The 21150-nt window shown below is 48.0% G+C and overlaps 1 protein-coding gene and 1 pseudogene across 7 annotated transcripts in view; both read right to left on the bottom strand.

Moving 5' to 3' along the window:
• LOC144136778 (uncharacterized) overlaps positions 1-21150 on the bottom strand; it is a 203603-nt gene that overhangs the window by 90972 nt on the left and 91481 nt on the right. The window lies entirely within an intron of this gene.
• Positions 5822-5976, bottom strand: LOC144095778 (U2 spliceosomal RNA; annotated as a pseudogene).

Genomic DNA, 21150 nt, shown 5'->3' with positions numbered 1-21150 from the left:
CTAAAATGAAAGGGGGGCGGGGTGCATCCTGGGAAATACAGAGTAAACAACCCGCAACGAGGCAGAATCAGCAAGGATCTCTGGAAACTCGCTTTCCCCAAAAAACGCCTATTGATTCTCTTTTGCCCTATCAAGTACTGACGCCGTACTCGACAGAAACTCAAGCGCAGTCGATCGCTCGTGTCGACATCGCGAGAAGCAAGTATAAAGGACAAAACACATGGTCATTTCTCTGTAACAAGGTTGTTCTCGTACATCGACAATCCCTCCAACGCTGATGGCCCACAAAGACTTTAGAAGTGTCGTTTCGACAGCCCACTGATGTATTTACATTCTGGTGTGTAACTTGCTTACGTTAATACCATAAGATTTTTTACATAGGGCTAGCCTAAATGCATTGATATATATCGCATAAGTACTTCTTTCCGTTTATAGAGCCTCACCTACAGCTAGACATCACCCCAGAGACCCGATTCACCTTAATCTGCGTTAAAAATTGCCGACACTGAAGCCGAAGCTACAGCAGTGCCAGGGAAGCAGGGACGGCTTGTCGCTGATCGTGCCCGTGACCTTGGCAGTTGCAATAACCCGAACATCGACCAATGCTGTGATGAGTGAACAGCTTCGAGAATTCGGCCTCTGATTGGTTGACACCGACCAAACCTTAAATTAAGCCACCGTATTTGAATAAGACTGAGCGTAGCATAAGGGTGATTTCCATGTCACGCACACAACCATATACGTATGTTGCACAGCTTGCTCGTTTTATCATAGTCCTACCATAAGTTTTGCATGTAGGCGCCTCTATTCATGCGCATTAAGTTTTTCTCTGAAGGCGTCAGTACCAAGGCCGATGAGGCGTTCCTTGACAGTTAATACAACTCTTAGGGCAAAATTTCATAGCTCACCTCAGCTTACACGGTTTCCTTAATTCAGGTAGCAGCCCTACATGCTTCTTTAACTCAAGGAAGTGCTGAAGGGAGCCAAATTATTTTTTTAAATTATCCTTAGCTGCTCCATGGGCAAGGAGGCGCTAAGAGCGACAAAGAAAAGAGCAGCTTGTACGCGTCTGGTGTACGGAATATGCTTCTAATAATAGAAGTTATATTTGTTTAAGTTGGAAAAATAACAAGTACACATCTATAGCTTTGCATTTGTTTTGAAGTGTGTACGCCTATTTGCTCTAGCTGTTCGTTCTACGCGTATAATTACAATGCTCTATACTGCTTACACGGCAGCGGCAGCAGCGAATGTTCTCTCTACCATTGAGAACTCGGCGACGTAGCAGCCGCCGGAGACAACCTACTGCGCAAGCGCACAGCGAGTTGTTGTGCAGTGAAGCTAGCGCACTGGACAAGCAGCGAGATTAAGGGAGCATGAAGGTAGCGTTGTGCATTACCTCAAGAAAAGGATGCTTCAAGGAAGGCCTCACTAAGGTCTCCTTAGCAAGGCGTATATTAAAGTCGACAGTGGGGTAGGGAGCGTTCTAAAAATGGACCCTTCGCTTTCTTCGAGTCAGTGACTACGCTTTCTCAGCCTCAGCCTTAACTTCTGTTCTTAGCTTTACCCCCTAGAAAATGTAGTCTTGGACAACCAATACTGACTGACTGTCTGACTGACTTATTGATTGATTGGTTGATTTTAAAGCTGAACTATGTGCAACCCATAAAAGAAGGAAGTGGACAAGAATTGCCCTTTTTCATGCCGACCTAAGGAAATAGAAGCGAAGTGGAAGAGGAAACACGCAGATAATTGAGGCGGCAAAAGCAAAAAGTGCCGCTTGACAATTTCAGTCACAGGGATGGCTTAGGGCAACAAGTTAAGGTAGGACTTTTTAGGCCCATTAAATCAATTGCTCTCTCTTAAAGTGCAAGCTGACTTGAAATTCTTGAAGGAGCTTGCATGCAGCTCCTCGCTTTCGTATCGCCATAATCAAACGCTCTTGGTGGCTTCAAGGCTCTTAATGAGCGCACAGCGTTCATGAAAAGCTTTATTGAATGGGATGGAAAGGGGGCATAAAAAGCCTGTTCGGGGCACTGCGCCCAATTCGAATCCTTGAGAGGGCGCGTAAGAGACCACGTTTCCGGCTCTTCTCCCCAACTTTCCTCACTTCCCGTCCCCCTCTCCAGCATTCCCAACGGCATTAATTTATGCCTAGTTCCACCACCGATAAACCACTCAGAGAAAGAGCGAACAAGTGAATCCACAATACAGTTCTGCTTAAACGAAACTAAATAATGAGGCCGCTGCTCTATACTAAGCTCGCGCCCTAATCGCTTTAATCCGGTAAAAGAAAAAAACAGTGTAGTTCTACGAACCGATGAATCGCACCTTTCCACCTTGCCCCGGGCCCTGCTCTGTACGAAGCTCGCGCCGTAATCGCTTTCATCAGAAGAAAGGAAAAACAGCACAGTTCTACCCCCGATGAATCCCTCCTTTCTACGTTGCCTCGGGCTCCAGTTTTGAAAAGTGTGTGTTGACACTCTTCCAGCGCGCAAAGCCATGCATATTCATGATGTGTACTTCAACGCTGCACCTCACGCAGGGTCCCTACGGTCACCAGAACACCCTCCTGCCTTCGTTGTTGGTACCGCGCTTAATCGGCAATACCGCATCGCCGTATGAAGTCACGAGGCCAGTGTTGACGCCTAACGAACGCACCGCTGTGGCAAGTAATGAAGCGAAAAAAAAAACAGCCCACGGCAGATAAGCCAACATTCTGACCTTGCCATCTATAGAAAGAGGAGGGACGTGCAGTCGCTGCAAGCGATGCATCGAAGCATGGGACGCCGCTCGCGTTTGTACAAAGGATTCCCTCCGCACTATACGAGAGCGCGGCTGCGCCTGCCATCCGAGCAGGCATCGATTTCCAATTTGGCCGAGCGCTCCTGGTCCCCCGAATTATTCAGGTTCACGCCGCATCCCTGCAGGGTTGCGACGTGCGCTCCGCAAAGTTAAGCCAGACTCTCTGCCACGCTTACCTCCGAGCCCGCCTCAAACTCTTTACACCCCCCCCCCCTTTCCCCTTTCCTTAAGCTGTTTCCCAAAAGGCATCCGTTTCGCTGACTCTTCTACGCTACCGCGAAAGGAGGCGCGTGCTGCCAAGGACTCGGAACGTCGGCACGCCGTCCACTCGTTGCGTTGGATGAACTCCCCCACTTGACTATGCTGTTCGACCTTTAACCCGAAAACGTCCGCAAATTGAATGAAGAGAACGAGTTCGGAAGAGCGTTACGGATGCGGATTTTACGAAAAAGACAAGAGTTCAAAATGACAAAGAAAATATGAGTGTCGCAAGCAGGTAGAGACAGCCACCTCGTCTCTGCGTGGAGTTGCTATCTCTATGGTTTGAGTATTTTTATGGTGTCCATTTATATATTTCTTGACGGTGGATGAGTTCTTGTTATACAGAGCTCGGTCGCCTTCCTTGGCAAAGCTTGTTCGTTCGCTTTTATCCGGTAATGTTAAACCCCTTCTGATTTTTAGAGTTCCAATGAACTTATTTTCTTCGCGTCTGAAAATAGCGTACTCTCCTTCTGCTTAATTTTTTTTTCTGTCTTTCGTAGCGTTATACTTTCGAAGTATATTCTCTCTTCCTAGTCTTGTTTTTTTCTCGATAGTAAGAGATCTATCAGGCTTTAAACCTGCCATGAATGAAAACTAATGTTTACGAAATGAACAGTTCAGACCGAGTGATAGTTCTCAGCTAGCCGTGTTTATGTACGCAGAGAACGTTTCATGAAGTCACGTTGCACTCGAGAGACAGCTTCCATAATAACGTCTATAGCATCGAAGCAATATGCCTGTCCGCAGTGCGGCGTAAACAAGACGCTTGAATGCGTTCGCAAGATTTCACTCACGCAAGCTGGAAACTAAAAAAACAAGAAGAAGGAATTCAATACGCACGCTGTTTCCCTCCTTTGTACGTGACGAAATCAGTCTTCTGTGTATCGCATTTGCAAAATGCTGCGATCGCGATTTCTCAACGCAGCACGCGACAACAGGAAATTGGTCGAAGCAGTGGCACCGTTCGCTCTTGCAAAACAAAGCAGTACTATTTTTTTCTTTTCGGTTCTGCATGCAAAGAGTTCACGCGAAGAGTTCCGCATACTGCAATATTTACAGTTTTATTTTGTTCTTTTGCTTTTCACTCGAGCAAAATTGATATTACAGACTTAATAAACAAAGCAAACGCAGCTCCTTGACGGACACCACTTGAGCATATTGCGTGTCATGCTCATCCGCCGGATTTTTGTTTTCTTCCGAATGCGGGATCGTCTATTTTGTCTGTTTATTGATTTACACTATTAAAAGTTCCTGCGTGCTCCCGGAATCTCTGATCCAAGGGGATGTGAGCTCTGTCCACAGGTGTTGTGTGTCAAACAAGTAGAACCCAAATGCGAAGAACACTATCTTGACATCGTTCACGAGTTCGAGCAACGCGATATATTTTTGTTAATAATAATAATAATTGGTTTTTTGGGGAAAGGAAATGGCGCAGTATCTGTCTCGATTTTTGTTACACTCTCAACACACAGGCCATTGCGAAAGTATCTGCTGTTCGGGACCTAAGTGCCCAGCTGGACACTAAGTTGCACTTTTCACCTCGCATTTTGAAGGTCAGGAGTGCGTGTTTGCGCGTACTTGGCACGGTGGAACTTGCTTACAGAGCCTTGCGTAGTAGAGCATGCGTTATATAGCCACCTACCGGAGCCTTGTGCTCTCTGCACTCGAGTATGCCCGGGTTCTTTGGAATTCAATCAAGAGCAGTTCTTTCCTACTACAAGAGAAAGACTGCTGCCGCGAGGTCTTGTTTTCCTGTATAATTAAAATCATGGACACTGAATCCACTGACTCTACAACCAGCTTCTGTGTTCGACGCCTCCCCGGACAACCTGAACCCCATTGTCAAATGATGAGTAGTAATTTACAACTCCGTGACGGCATTCCATCTTGATATATTTCGTCCTGAGGTCTCCGCTTTCAAGCGAGGCTTGCAGAACTTCATTAGGTCTCAACATTTGTTGACGGTTTCTCGGTAATTTATTATTTACCTCTTGTTTTTTCTGCTCATTTGTTTCAAATTCAAAAACCGCATGCACCACCACCCTAGGCCTTTCGCTGTGGGTGGGCACCTTAAAATAAATAAATAAAAAGTCCACGTTGTGCCTAACTTTCACTTCATAAACAACCACGCAAAGGACGCATTCATGTTGGTACACTGGCTACATACAGAGCAAGGTGCGGATTTCACATTATAATTTCTTTATCAAACAATTACAAAGAAAATGCAGAATTTTCTTTCTGATATGAAAAATAACATTTAGGCGACATGTATAAATAATGGAATTGAACTGGAATAGAAGTGAAATTCGGGGCCGATGATTTTGTTCGCCACAAGCACCCCTGCTTCGGCGAATAAGGCTAGCTAGCATTTCTATTATCATCAGACGCACTTCTATACCAAAAGTGGATGCGGACACTCATATGCGACAGTATAAGATAGGAAAATATCGGCGCTGTAAGTCGCTGCTTCCCGGTAAAGGATAAGCAGTCGCTCCGACTAAGTTCAACAAGCGCGACTTCTTCTTAGCACATATCAGTTCTGCATGGCCTTGAGCAGAAACGAAAACACAGTAGAGTGCGTTCAGTTACGTTAATCATTCCAAGGCAAGTCTGTCTGTCTGTTGCTGCCAGGAAGAAAAGGAAGTAAAGTGCACAGGCCTGCTCACTGGCTCAAGCCGAGCCACAATCGCTACCACGTGCAGAAAGTAGGAGAGTTGAAAGATGGGATAGAAAGACAGGATAGTAAAGACGCGCTAAAGACAAGGCCGATCCCGGAGGTAGTGCAATACCGGGCCAACCGGTGGCGGTAGTGAAGCATCCTTCAAACTCTCCACCACATTTCCAAAAATAAGTCCAAGTTGGACCCGTAACAGATACTCCACGGGTCCGGCAAGAATATCTGGCAAGAATAAGAATATCCAAGGCAAGAATATCTCCAAGGGAAGAATATCTGTCAGCCGCAACCGTTACTTAGCTCACAAAGGAGCACTGCGAACGTTATCTCTACCCTTAGTCTTTTCCTTTTCTGTACCTGGCGGAGAGCTTCCCCGCACTACTCTTGTCGTTGTCCTCGAGTCACTTGGTCATCCCAGTGGCCCGAAAGCCCAAGCACTGATCTCGTTATACGCACGTGACCTTCCTGCGCAGACCATGAGCGAGCAGCTGACACTGACCCAGGGGCTAGAGCAGGCCTTCGCTCACCCCTTCGGGGCTTCTCCCGGTCCTTAGCGGCCACTTCACAAGCACTGCCTCGACCAGAGCAATAGTGCCTGCCTGCTTCGCCCCTGGGCACAGGAAGGCTAGGCAGGTTTGCGCTTAACTCTAGAGCACGCCCGGAAACTACCGGCACGCAGGGAACTCCGCTAACGAGCCTTCCTCAAGTGGCTCTCTGTCACCGCCATGTGACGCCGCGCGGTGCGCGAAGTTCGCTAATGATAGGCGATAAAGCCCGGCTGCTTCTCCAGTCCGTAGCGACGTTTCGCACTGCCCTAGATCCGCTTCCAGCCATAATTTGCTTTGCACGAGTTGTGCGAAATTTGTTGTCCCTGCGTACTCGAGAGCACCCGGTATTTCTCATCGCCTCCTTCATTCCTCGAGCCGAGTAGTAGTAGTAGTAGTAGTAGTAATAGTAGTAGTAGTAGTAGTAGTAGTAGTAGTAGTAGTAGTAGTAGTAGTAAGTGTTTAATAAAAATAACAATAAAATGGAAGTTAAGAGATTTTTGCTAACCCAGGCATCTGCCATCACTGAGGCGGCGGCACCTGAGCTGGGGCAGCGGAAATAAAGGATAGCAGGCAGTTTTGAAGAAGTGAAATGAAAGAGGTGAGGGGACAGCCAGAAAGGATACAGGGAGTGGTCATATATACACTATTTACAAAGGACAACAATACAAAGCCTCTGTACTGTGTTGAGTGCGCCGTTGTGAGATGACTGCGTGCACTACGATGGCAATAAACGTGAAAAAAAAAACGCAGTTAATCGGGAGCCCTCCGCTACCACGTCCCTGGCAGATCATCTACAACTTGCGAAATTAAACACGACATGAACATAATATAACATAACATACCACACAACAGAATACAACACAACATAACATAGCATAGCATCTTTTAATACTGCTATCTCTTAGTGTACTGAAGTTGCAGGCAGAAAAAAAATAGTATAACAACACTAAACCAAAACCACTCCCGTGTCATAACTGCATTTTTTTATTATACGAATGTTCGCATAAACTGCACCGCAATCGTCGTGTTTATAAGAACAAATTCAGAACAATTCGATTTGCAAGTCCCGCCCTGAGCTGGTGTCTTCGCCAACAAGACGCTGTGCTATCTATGCACGCAATACGGAGCATCGCGCGCGGCAGGTAATCCGGCACTACTACACACGGGTTCCACTTCTTCCCGCTAGATGGCGATCGTTCTCCCAGCCGTACAGAATGGCAGATAAAAAGCGGGAAATGATGCGGTCGCTCTCGCAAACGCACAGACGTCGTACGCACGGCGATTACAACTTTGCTTTCCTATTTTTTATTTGTTTTCCTTTTCCGCGGACCCGTGGCGACCGAAGAAACCTTTCACGCGAGACCTGCTGAGCAGGAAAAAAAGTGAGGGGAGAGAAAGGGAGGGCGTGGTTCGAGAATATATAGACATGCGCGAAGCAGCAGCAGCGGCGGCGTGCGTTGCAGGCCGTCGTGACGAGCCAATGTCGTGACGACCTTTCGGGCCGTCCCGCAGGTATAGTTATGCCCAAAGACAGCTGGTGATTCACGGATGAAAACGGGGTAAAATAAAGGCACACGCCCAACTTAACCAACCAACGGAAAACGCATGAATATTCCTAAATACGGCAAGGACTAAGCGCCGAGGCTCCAATGCCGAACACGAACCCGCGGCGTTTGTTTCACTAATATTCCGTTTTGCCCGCCAAACGTTTCCTCCGCTTATCAGCATACGGCCTCGGTCGCATGAGTACTCACGCCAGCCGACCAGTCGGCCGTTTCAAAACACGAGGGTGTGGCTGTCCACATGACCGGCAACGGACACGGGCTGTGGTAATGGAAGGACGGCTATTTGTATTCAAAGTTGCGACAGGTAGCGATGATTGCTTGTTTGGGTGCGCGCGCGCCGTACAGTTTACAGTGGCGAATGGATGCGTACATCAGCTGCTCATATCGCATATTTATTCAATCTCAGAGAATTTTTTTACTCGCAGATGGTCAGTGCATCACTTCAGGAGTCAGTGTGGCATGCAGAGAATAATTTGCATCACATCGGCAAATGGACTGTCCAAACTAAACCTGAATTAGTAGTAATCCATGTTTTAGAAAGGGGAGGAAAGATGGGATTATTGACAACACAAAACAAAATGAACAAGGGTCTGGCGGGAGGCCCCTGTCCACTAGCCAACTTCTCGACAAGGGGAATTGTCTTCGTGTGACCACACAAGACAAAGAAAGGTCCTCCTGTAGAAAGGTTGGCTTGCGGACTAACAGTTCCCGCCAGCCCTGAGTTCCTTTTGCGTTTCAATAGTAGCAGCGACCCAGCAATCCAACCCAAAAACAGTACAGGAAGAGGCAGAAGCATGAAAATGAGGAAGCAGCCCTCAGTTCAGAATCCCAAAAGCAGCCCCCATAGTGCGCTGTACTAGCCAGAGCTGGCTGTGAGCCGAGTTTAGGTGAGGTCGTCTTTCTAGATTTGGGAAGGTGGGTAGGGTAGTGAGTTGTCTAGGTTCTGGCAGCTATGCGAATGAGGTTGGTAGTGCCTGAGCAGCAGGAACTGTAGGGTAGTCTGGGGCCATTGTGGGAGACTCCGAGGGCTAGGGCTGCGGCAGTGAGAAGAGGTGATGAGGGATACAGAGTAACACTAAAATCTAACAGTGATGAACAAATGCAGAACAGGATGGTCTTCTCAGGTACATTCTTTTTGACTCTGCGCATGCAGGACAAAATAGTGCACTTCGGTGAGACAAGCCCATCAGGGGTTCAAAGATCGGCGGTGAAAGGTGACGGAGCGAAAGGTTTAATTACAGCCTGCCATTAACAGTGTCATCGTCATAATTAGTCTAACTACACCCACTGCAGGACAAAGCCTCTCCCATGTCTCTCCAATTAACCCTGTCCTCTGCCAGCTGCGGTCACACTATCCCCGCAAACTTCATAAATTCATCCACCCATCTAACTTTCTGCCGCCCCCTGCCACGCTTACTTTCTCTTGGAATCCACTCCGTCACCCTTAAGGACCAGCGGTTATCTTGCCTTCGCATTGCATGCCCTGCCCAAGACCATTTGTTGCTCTTGATTTCGACTAGGATGTCATTAACACGCGTTTGTTCCCTCACCCACTCTGTCCGCTTCCGGTCTCTTAACGTTACACCTATCATTTTTCTTTCCATGGCTCGCTGCGTTGTCCTTAACTTAAGCTGAACTCTTTTCGTTAGCCTCCACGTTTCTGCCATGATTACGCTATAGTCATTCTGTGATTTTGGAGTATGAGCAGATTAAATTAAGTGTACGATATGCAGGGCGCATCACGCAAGGCGAATCAATGTTTCGACAGGAGCCATTTCATACGTAATGTAGGAATTTAAGCAAAACCCTAAACATTATATTAACTGATTTAAGAATCAAGTACAAGGTTACTTTCTAGCGGTTCCTGCTCTGAAAATGAAGTGTGCGTAGCAGTTTCAACCCAAAAAGAAAATTAACCTGGAAAAGTTCATTGTTACGAAGCACAGTATATTTACATTGCTTTGAACGATGCGCTGAGCATTTCTGTGCATCTAGACTGCATAAAAGTTTGTCGAGAAACAACTTCGCAAATTTCCACTACCACCGAACGAAAGCAACCAACAGATACGTAAACGAGTGAATAAAATTATCTGCCCTGCGATTTTTTCACCGTTTGGTGTGAACTAAACTCTGCTATTATCGCCTAAATAATGCATACGATTTAGACGCAGCTTTGCGCGGAGAGAAAGGCTTCTGGATTTTCAAAAATAGCAAAAGGGAGACACGTAGCGTAGCCCGCCCATTTCTCAAGTGTCTGGCGCGTTAGGAGGACGCGGTGTAGGCGTAGGAGCCGACATAGACCAGCCGCCGATTCACTATGTAACGAAAGCGTACCGAAGCAAAGGCAAAAGACGGCAATTAGCACTAACTAAACATCCTAGAAGTAGTGCACGAGTTGTATCAGAAGGGAAGCGAGAGGTATTTCGTCCGAGGCCAGCGAGCCGCTCCTCCTACGCGTTACAGCTCATCCCTCGAAATAGCTACTCTGCCGTAAGCTCGTCGAAAGGGAACGCGCCTTTCGTAACGAGCTGTGTCATGCTCACAAAAACATATCCGTTTCGGAGACGTGTTGAGTGTACGCGTTTATGTTCGCCGCCTACACCTGACGTAGGGTGTTTCGTAAGGCTACATGCTGTCGACAGTCAAGGTTATGTACATATTCATTGAAAAAATAGTCCGTCTATAAAGGGTGTCGGTCGCCCGAGCGCGATCTAGAGGTACAATACTAATCAGAGTATAACATATCAAGGGCTCTGTAGGAAGCTTCGTCAAAGGCATTTACTAAAGTTTAGGTTGTCTCATACCTTAAACTTCGGGCATTTTAGGCATCTTTACAGCCGAAACAAGGTCGCTCAGGCAAATAAACATAACGTCCAATGCACAAAGGTATCTTTAAAACCACGCTTCAATATTAGGTGCCGCGAGGTTGCGCTCCAATCTAAGATGATCTGCAAACACTAGTCCGTGGCATACGCACATGGCCTGCACTCAAACGGCCTGCGCTCAAGAGGCCTGCACTCAAATGGCCTGCACTCACGAAGAATGTCACGTTACTTTTGACACTGTTATTAATTTCAAGAATTTTTTTTTTCTTTTTGAGTTGTCGTTCCGGCATTGTAACTTCGCGCAATGTTTCGAACGGAGCTAAGCACCATATAACACAGCGTCTTTGAGCAAGGCTTAGAGAACGGCGTATGTAAAAGTACAAGTTGCAACAATCGATGTCGCCACATTTATTACATCTGAACTCTGAAGAGCCGCCGCATCTACACTGCCTTTTAATTGGCGTGATCATAAAACGCAGAACCACACTCTTAGTGGCGACGTGACACTGAGCGTCCACCGCATCGTCAGTAAAATATAATGCACATTAACCGTACAGGTGCAAGCAGTTTAGTGACATGCAACAAGTACAATTCCTTCCGTCCCTCAAAAGACGCGCACCGAACAGGTGCAGTGTAACGCCCCGATCGAAACGAACACATGCCCACATCTCCAGGTGTAAACTGCAAAGCAAAATCATACTCGCCGTGACCTATACAGTAAGCTACATTGAACGTCTCTATCTGCCTCAAGGCAATGCACACCGTATCATCCAGAAATGCGCAGGATTGCAATACTATTCAGCCGTTAGGACAGCGTTAGGAAAAGACGGCCGGTAGCACTACCAAAACCATGGGCCTCCTTCACTCGAACATCGCGCAGCACACAACGTTCAACCAACGTAGTTTCCGGTCTTAAAGCTACATTCGATCGAAAGGACGTTGCCTGCGGGCATCGTTCATTTGCGCCTGCATTACATAAAAGGATGGAGTCGTTCACTGTGTGGCAGACGCCACCACTGAGGACTCGGCTGCGCTTAAACCTGTGGTAAGGGCACGCAATTTGGAAATTTTTACCTGAAATAAGACAAAAATTACGTAGATGTCCCATCCCTCGCGGGACGGTGGTGACGATGGCGTTGAATATTGATGCGCCCTATATACGCCAGATCGCTACTGGTGCCAGGCCGTTCCCGCTCGAACACTCCCTAAACGGAACGCTTCTTCAATGAACCTGCCTTGCATGAGGGAGACGGCCGGCAGCCATCGACGCGACCAGTACTCGCCCATTCTTTTGAGCGTTCACATTAGGGGACACTCGGACGGTTCCCTTCCAGGCGTCCGGCAGAAGAAAAACCAATCCCTCGACTAGGAGTCCCGTCATAGCCGCTAACGAAAACCAGGCGCTTCGACGTGCCCGCCTGTAGCATGAGAGACTGATCGAAACAACGGAGCCGCCAATCGTGGGGCACGGCAGACGCGCGGCTTTTCTTTGACGGCCGGGCTCAACACGGCAGGCGCTGTGTTCGAAGAAAATCGACTTGCCCTGTCTGCGTATCGACCAGAACGCGATACGGGACACAAAGCAGCCGCTCTCATTCCTATTCCAGGGCTGTCAGCGACGGCCGAAAATACCTGGCACCGGTCGTTGATGTCGATCGCCATTCTCTGGACGCGGCCTGGCCTGCTTATGGCGCTTACCAACTGTCAAAATTTGTTGTGCTTTTTCCGAGTACGACAGTGAATTAAAAATAGCTGGTTCATGTGTTCAAAACGGAACAATCTCGCGGGAACGCATGAGAAGCAGATATGCCATATATGTATGCAGCCTCTCTTGCCTTAGTGCAAATATTACTTCTGCGAGAGTAATCTATGTTGGAAAGATTGAAGTTTCCTAGGCCACTGAGAATTTGAGCGGGGCATTAGTGTGCCCAACCCAACGCGTTGAAAATTAGACACAAAAAGTAGTGCGGGCATGTTAAAATGAAATAAAAGCAACGGGCAGAAACGATGCCTTATAAGCTAAAAGATAAACTGCAGCATTCTACGCAAATGGCAGTACGTTCTTTCAGTCGCCTAAATCTCTCCTACCCTTCATCAGAGCATAAGGCCACTCTGCGCATAAAGTCAACATTCTGCCAATATTTGCATTTCATTGGTCCGCCCTGCCCCGCCTTCTCCCCCCCCCCCCCCCTCCCCCCCACCCGACTTTATTTTTGTTCTATTCTCGAACGTGAACGACTTGTACTGGGACATATCTAAACCTCTCCCTGAAGTCACCATACTTCACACCATCGCGAAAAAGAATTTTTGGGTCTAGTGCACATTGTAAAATATCCCCAAAAACCTACATTGCCGTTGTTCCTGCTTCGAGAATTTGATGAAATAGGACTCATCCTCACCATATGGTAGCTATACTGTGTAACTCAGCCGAGACGGCGGTGACCACTCCGCTGAGGTGACGGTCTGGAAGCTAAATCATTGAAGCCGTTTATATATCCGTCTCCTACGAGAACACATTGCTTGACAGCATCCTATCTCCGACTTTTCGTAAAGCCGCTCCTTTTAATCACACCGAAGGTACAGCTCATCGCAAATTGACTTTTCGGCACTCCGTTAGAGCATGATACCGCCATTTAAATCAGAAAGTGTATCTCTTTGCTGCGTTCATCTCCAAGCCGCATTTTCATGCGACGCACTGATGCGGGCTAGCCGGTTATAGCCTGCTAGTTCTACACTGTGCAGTCGTGCCGGTGTTTGTCTTCGGTGCAGGCTAAGTTATGTATTCTCAGCCGCTCATTTACACCACAGAGAGTGCAGTTCTAAAGAATCGCACACGGACTTTTTTTTTTACTGCGTTAGCACTATAGCCCTCTTTCGGCGAAAAAGACGTGGTCTGTGTGTAGGTGTGTGTGAAGCCTCCATCCTCTTCCCAAGCGCCCTCTAGGTTCAGAAGGTGCCTCCTCCAGAGCACCCTCCGGTAAAAACTCATCTTCCACCTACGAACGAGCCTCCACCATCATGAACCCGCCCACGTTTACCCTACACTACCCATCCTCCAGAAGGCCAGCACTCCGTCCGCACCCGTCAAAAGCCCATGCAGAAACTGAATAAAGAAGCGACAATTAAATCCAATTCAAAGGCACAATGGGAAGGCGAGGAATATAAAGTTAAATGTACTACATCCTTTGTCAAAAGTTTAGAGCACAGGGGAATCGCTTCTGGGCCACGCTGTATGACTGGTTACGCATCCCTATAGCGGTTAAAATATCTTCAAGGCAAGAAGAGCTATGGTCCCCTTTTGAGAGTTGGGACTTCCACGAATGTTACAAGAACCCCTCTACGCGGATTACAAACTAAAACCCCCCTTGGATCTAAACTTCTGTCAAAGGCTGTACAACAAATACTGGTAACGCAGATTTGCTGCATCACGTTACATTATTCCCTGTGCATTTCTTGAAATATTCCGCCAAATCTCACCCTTCGGTTAAACCAACTAACCGCATGTATCTGCTTGGTTCTCAGAGAACTGATTCTACCCATACCACTGAAACACCTGCCATCTAATAATAATTATTTTTTGGGGAAAGGAAATGGCGCAGTATCTGTCTCATATATCGTTGGACACCTGAACCGCGCCGCAAGGGAAGGGATAAAGGAGGGAGTGAAAGAAGAAAGGAAGAAGAGGTGCCGTAGTGGAGGGCTCCGGAATAATTTCGACCACCTGGGGATCTTTAACGTGCACTGACATCGCACAGCACACGGGCGCTTTAGCGTTTTTCCTCCATAAAAACGCAACCGCCTGCCATCTCCGATGGCAAATTCGATTGCCCCACCCCCAGTTCTTCCCAGGCTCGCCTGAGAGCGGTGTGGCGCGTTCCGAACCTGACGCATCTGCGGAACGAGGGAGGAAAAAAAAACAAAAACAAAAGCAAGCGCGGTGCTAGCCCGGGCGCAAGCTAGGTTGCATCAAGGTAAACACGCTCGAAGCTCGGTGAAGACGGCCGCGCAAAGTGGCCCGCTAGACAGGTGTGCTCGCAGCCACCGCCGCCGCCGGTAGCCACACGAGAGCGAAAAGCACACATAAAATGCACAACAGCGGTGGATAGATACGCTCCGCTATAAAATACCGCACTTTCGAGATTCAAGCAAAGCATACATCCGTGTTATGAAAATTCGACGCCTCTTTCCACTTCGCCGCAGACTTGTGCTCCAAGAAAACGCGATACGGTGGGGCGGGCCGTATGAGAAGAGTTTATCGTGCGTTCACTGGTTTCGCTACAAGCCGGGGTCCGTGCGGTGGTTGCTCTTTTTCCGTAAATTTGTGAGCCGGTCGTCGTTCATTTTGTGAGTTTTGAGCATTAGAGGAAAGTGCTTCATTTTTGTGAAGTAGCTGCCGCGAACTTTACAGCTGTATATTTTAGGCGATGGCTCTTACCTTTTTTTCTCATTCAACAATTCAAAGAAGTAGAAAAGTCGACTACGTATACGCATTAGGGCGCGAGCACTAAAACCCCCAATTTCAGATTTCACCCGTGTTTGTCTGTCCCAAGCCTCTCTCCGTGACCTTCAGGTTGCTCGGAGAGAGCAACCTAGGTCTCTCAAGCACCACCTATGGCAGCACCTGTCTTCGCAGTGCAGTGTCCCATCGCTTAACCGCTGCACCACCCCGTCAGGAGTGGTACGAGGCCTCCCCGCCATCTATGAATGTCAAGTAGGGAATGATTAAGTTCCGCATATATGGGCATTAGCCCATTAACGCTATCGCGTCATGCCCTTTAAGCGGCGCTAAGTCCGATTTCGCCGACCTTTGTCTAAAGCCTGCTTGATTTTGAAAACAGAGCTTCGAATCGAAACCGAAGTCGAAACCAAAGTGCTAGTGCACCTAGTACGCGTTAAATGGCTCGCCATATTTTAGTCGCAAGAAAGATCTATCGGTGAGGCAATAAATCTCGCGAACCAACAAAACTAAACGAAGACCGCCAAACTTAAGCGCTCAGGGCCAAACTCTCCTAATGTAACCAGAGAGCGGCCCTGGGACCAATGACAGTACCAGTCAGTGTATAGCTTCGTAGAATGAGCCAAGGAGACGCGTCCCGCCAGGACTACGCTAGCGGCAGCTGGAAACAACTACGAATAAATCTCGCCACTGACTAAGCACGGCTTACATAAAGGAACCCAAAAACCCAAATGTGATTATTTCACTATATATATATATATATATATATATATATATATATATATATATATATATATATATATATATATATATATATATATATATATCGTATCGCGCCCAAACCAAAGTACCGTACACTCCTGGATTCCGACGTCGTTGCAATGGACGGTTCAAGTCAAGGGAGGAGTTTTTTTCACAGCGGCGACGTTTTACTGCAAAGTGTTCTTATTTTGACGGTGCTTACTGCGGGGTAAACGGTGTAGTATGCCGTCACCAAGAACTCCCGTACTCACTTGCTAAGCAAAACGAATGGTATCTATAGCAATCAGGTGTGAACGCACTAGATCGTGCGCCATCTATGGTAGTGTTATACTACTTAGTCGGCTAGGAAATAGTCCCACATCCTGGAGGAGGAAAGGGGTAAGTTTCGGTGTACCCCTCCGTAACATTTCTCGCCCCGACACCAGGAAGAAACTCAACATATGTTTCCACATGTTTAATGCGGTCGCAGGTCGGGTGCCAGCGAAGTTAGAAAACCATTGCCGTTAGTGTCCTCCATCATTTCCAGTGGGGGACAGGGCGTTCCCATAAAATGGGCCTGTCTTTGTGCGGTGCTGTACACTGCTTGCGCGGAGCGACAGAGAGCGGGCTGAGACTATTTTTCATCCCAAAACAAGGCACCCGTCTGATGACTACAGGCGTGAGCGAGCCTGCTTTACAATCAGGTGCGGCGAGCGATATTGTTGGCTGCATCAACGAGAAACGCTGGTCGATCGATGGTATAACCGAAGCAAACACGGCATTCTATAAGGCGGGCCTGACGTGCAGGTTGTACGGCCTCCGGAGGCACGGGTCTGCCGGTGAGCTTCGATCCGGTTATAGACCTCACTCGCTGAGCCCGAACGCGCGTCACCGACCCCCGTTGCCGGTTTACACATTCAGCACGTCAACGGGACTCTGAAAAGCGGCGGCAAGCGCCCGCCCTTCCGGCTGCGAACCGAGCTGGACGAAACCCGAGTCTGTACAGAACCCCTGGACAGCCCTGTCACGCCAGTCTGCGAGGCAGCACGCGATTGCCTTTTATTTTATTTACATATCTTTTATTTTCACGGCATTATGCTGCCTAATCATAGACCGAGCACGTTAGACGAAACGTCACGATCAGAATAACTCGAGTATAAGCACTTTAAACACAAAACAAAATGGAAACAAGAAATGGGTTTCTGTTGTGATGCTGCATCGATTTTTATGTGAGAGCCGTGCCTGCAACGTATATTCTACAGACGCGTTTACTTTAGGACTACCTTTAACGGAAAATATAAAACACACACACACACACACACACACACACACACACACACACACACACACACACACACACACACACACACACACACACACACACACACACACACATATATATATATATATATATATATATATATATATATATATATATATATATATATATATATATATATATATATATATAAAGGTAGGTTAACTGGCAGCTCACTTGCGAATGCGTGTTTTAAAATTTTACTGCATGAAAAAGCCATCAATGCATAGCCTTATAGAGGGCCGTGTGAAATACTCCTGGACTCAGCACGACAGGCAACGTATTTCCAGACGCGACAGTTCAGAGGAGAGGGTGTAGCAGGAAGAGAGGGAGAGACAGTGACAGCCATCGTCTCTTGCTATTTCGGAAAGTAAGTAAAAATACTATTCCTTTTTTTCATTTCTTTTAGCCCTTATTTCTCCTTAGGTTAAGACTGTTTTCACGTAGAAGCACCTAGAAACAGCCCCCCTTGAATTACACCATCGCTTTTCCCTCGTTGTAATCCAGATTTAAATCTGGGCGCTTGCACAAAACCCGTCGGCCGCGGATAAAACGCGCCGATGAATTTCCCGGCCCGGCAAGAGTTTCGCTGTTTGTGCAAAAGCACCGGCGTGCTATGCGAGCGGGTGCGAGCGAGCACTATTCGTCCTCATTAGGGGCAGCACAGCGCCTCGACGCAGACAAAGACCCACCGCACGGTGGAGCAGCTCTCGAAGGGTGGAGTACACAGCGCAAGCCGTCGCATACGCACTGCACGCGGGCAAACACGACGCTTCTTTTTCCGAAGCCCGCGACATAAGTTCCCGCACGCCGAGAGCCGACACAAAAGTCACTCTGGCACTATAAAGGGAGCTTCGGGTAATTAATGGCTCCGAGGTGCCGCTGTTGCGTGCCTGCTTTCGGCCCATCAGGCGCGGAAAGCCCCGGGGCCGCAGAGCGATCTCCGGTAAAGAAGAGTACACAACGCATCCTAGGGTAAAACAACAGGGCGGGACGTCGCGAGACAGTCGACACGTTTTAGTTAGCTTCCTCCGAGCAGGAACTGAGATTGCAACGGGCAGTGGTAAGGAGAACACAAAATGTGCCGTAGTATACAGACGCCAGGAAATGCTAACGCCTTGCAATCCAGCTGAGGCACTGGCAGAGATGAAAATGGGACCTATTTCATATACACGGGAACACCTCTGTTGACCTGTCCATGGCAGAAATCTACATCGGTCGGTGAGATAAGGAAATGCGCTGAGATTGGGACTGGCAAATGTGGGACTGGCAGAGGATGACGATAGTTGGAGATCAATGAAGAAGGAGTTTGATTCGCAAAGGACATGACCGGGTCTTTCTCGTTAGGAAAAGAATGTCGCCGTTGTGGCTCTGTGATTATAATGCACGGCTGCTGCCCCGAAAGACGCGGGTTCGATCCCGGCTGCGGCGGTCGCATTTCGGAGGAGGCGAACTCCTAGAGGCTTGCGTACTGCGCCATGTCAATGCATGTTAAAGAACTCCAGGTGGTCGACATTATACTACGGCTTACTCATAGCCCAAGTCGCTTCGGGGCATTAAACCCCCAAACCCCAAACATGCGGAAAAGACTTTTGTATGAGTAAACGGTTAAGGGCAACTAGAAAGACTTAGAATTCGATGAGCTTAAAGGTACTGAACGTGCGAACCTTGTAGATAAAGTTCGCGAGGTCTTTCTGGGCTAGCTTTTGAAATAGCGACGTAATCGCCGATTAAAATCTCAACGGCTTCAAGTATATCTCCGCACACAGCGCCATGTGTGATGCGCATGCCGGTGTCATGCACGGTACCTGTTTCCAAAGCATAAAAACCTGCTTTGAACGAAGAAAGCCTACGCCATCGAAAACAAAGCGAGCCGAGCGTTGTTCGGCAGCATCCAACGACGCACGGCAGGGTGTGGCTGACGGCAGCGGAAATTTAAAATCTACTGTGCGTGACGTCACACCCAGCTTATCCACACTGTTCTGGTGCTGTGAGTAGAGGCCTTAAATTTAATTGTCGGCTGCAACTCCATTTTAAATGGTAGCGCAAAAAAATATTCGGCGCTTTACCTAGACCCCACAGAGATTTTAATCTCTGAATATCGCGGAATACTAAAGGTGCAGTTGCCATTTAGGGTGCCTAGAACCGAGCAGCGTGATCCACTTCAGTAGTGCCCGGATCTGTATCAATACAATCTGGATGCTCAAACAAGCATACAGTAGAAATATGCAAGACATTTGATCTGCGACTAATAAACAGCAACGATTACAGACGCCTGAGGAGACGGATAAGGCCAGAAAGGAAAAGGTCCACACGAAAGACGCTTTCACTGCCCACCCAGTGCCTTTTCGAGCCCTGCGAGTGTTCGACGTTTACTCTACGGCGTCATTTGCGCTATCGACAAGCACTCAACCCGTTGACATTTCACTCGGCTGTCTAAGTTTTTCCCTGAAAGGCTTTATTCTGATCGAGGGACATTTAGAATATCCGGAAGCCGCAGATAATGATTGGCACTGGCACGGGCCAGAGTGAAGCCAAAGACAAATGAAGAGGGACAACCGAAAAAATGCACCGTATTCGAATGGCTCTGCACATAACCTCCTCGACACAATAAATGAGGCAGCGACGTAATACACTTCTGATCAGAAGAAGAATAAATGGCAAGACACTATGTGAAAGCCATCTGTCGCGTCATGTCAGAACGACTGCTCACAAGCAATGGCCGGTCTAGAGGAGAGCGCACTCACCTCTAGACCGGCCATGCACAAGGGACGAGCGGCGCTAAGCTTCGCGCTGGAATGCGCTTTCATACACCATCGGAACGAGGTCCGGTGTCGTCAATTCGACATGCGCGCATATTTCCAGAAAAGGAAGGACGCAACCAGCGCCAATCTCGGTGCGTCGCCGAAAGGCAGCCACCGGCTGGGCGTTCTCATTCCACGTCGAGACCAATGGCAGTGCTCCTCCTTCGTGTCAGGTCCACATTCTTCGCCAAGGCAGTATTTTCTCATCGCTTTTTCATCTTCTTTCTATCCTCCGTTTTCTTTTCCGTCCTTGCTTTCCCGTTAGTATGGCTCGCGACTGCGCAGCGGGGGGTGAACGACCCCGTGTCGTTGTCTCGGACCCGGGGGCCCTGTCTGGCACTTGACCAAGAATGAGCAGCGGACAACGAAAACGAAAAGAAAAAAAAAGCAGAGGCTCCGGGGCGGAGACTCCGGGTCGTCAGGATGCATGCGACGGGGACCAGACGGCAAGCCCAGGGCGCGGCGCTAAGCAAAACAGAAGAGGACACTGGGGATCGGTTTTCACTGCGCCGAAGAGCGGTTTTTAGAAACACCGCGTGTCAGTCGTGGCCGCAGCTAAGGCACGCTTATAGGGCGGCTTTCTTTGTTTACTGGGGTTTATCGGGGTCTGTTAGCATAACTGGGTTTTGCGGCCGGAAATACGCGCGTCTGTCATTTGTCGCGAAAGTTCAGGCTTTTTACGTTCCAGTGTTTGACGAAGGCAGCAGAGTTGAACAATGCAAAAAAATTTATTCCGTCGCAGACCCTAGCAATAAATGTTTTGAACTTTTAACTTCCTTCATCGCTGAGGCAACAAGAGCAGCTCTTGCAACTCATGCCATGATAACGTTCTCCATAGTTACTTAAAGGTAGGGGGATATGTAGCGGTAAGGTTGGTATATTAATGACCAAGCAGGTATTTTCGTGGTCGCTTTCGAACTCAGCTACACTGTATACCGTCGGTACATTTAAGAAGCGCTCTAAAATCAAAAACATCATGATCTAATACAGAAATTGGTTGTTTTTTTTTTCGTAGATTACCTGACTTATGCCAGACACCGTCTCTTATAGTGTACTTTACGGCGCCGCATTTACGTCTGCTTTACCACTTTCTCCTACAACACACATGCCGCGTACCCAGAACTATTTTTAGTCCAATTCCTGTTCCTCCCAC

Source organism: Amblyomma americanum, chromosome 6 (genome assembly GCF_052857255.1).
Source record: "Amblyomma americanum isolate KBUSLIRL-KWMA chromosome 6, ASM5285725v1, whole genome shotgun sequence".
NCBI classification, from domain to species: domain Eukaryota; kingdom Metazoa; phylum Arthropoda; class Arachnida; order Ixodida; family Ixodidae; genus Amblyomma; species Amblyomma americanum.
The sequence above is the reverse complement of the archived record's forward strand: the minus strand, read 5'-3'. Positions and strand labels throughout refer to the sequence as shown.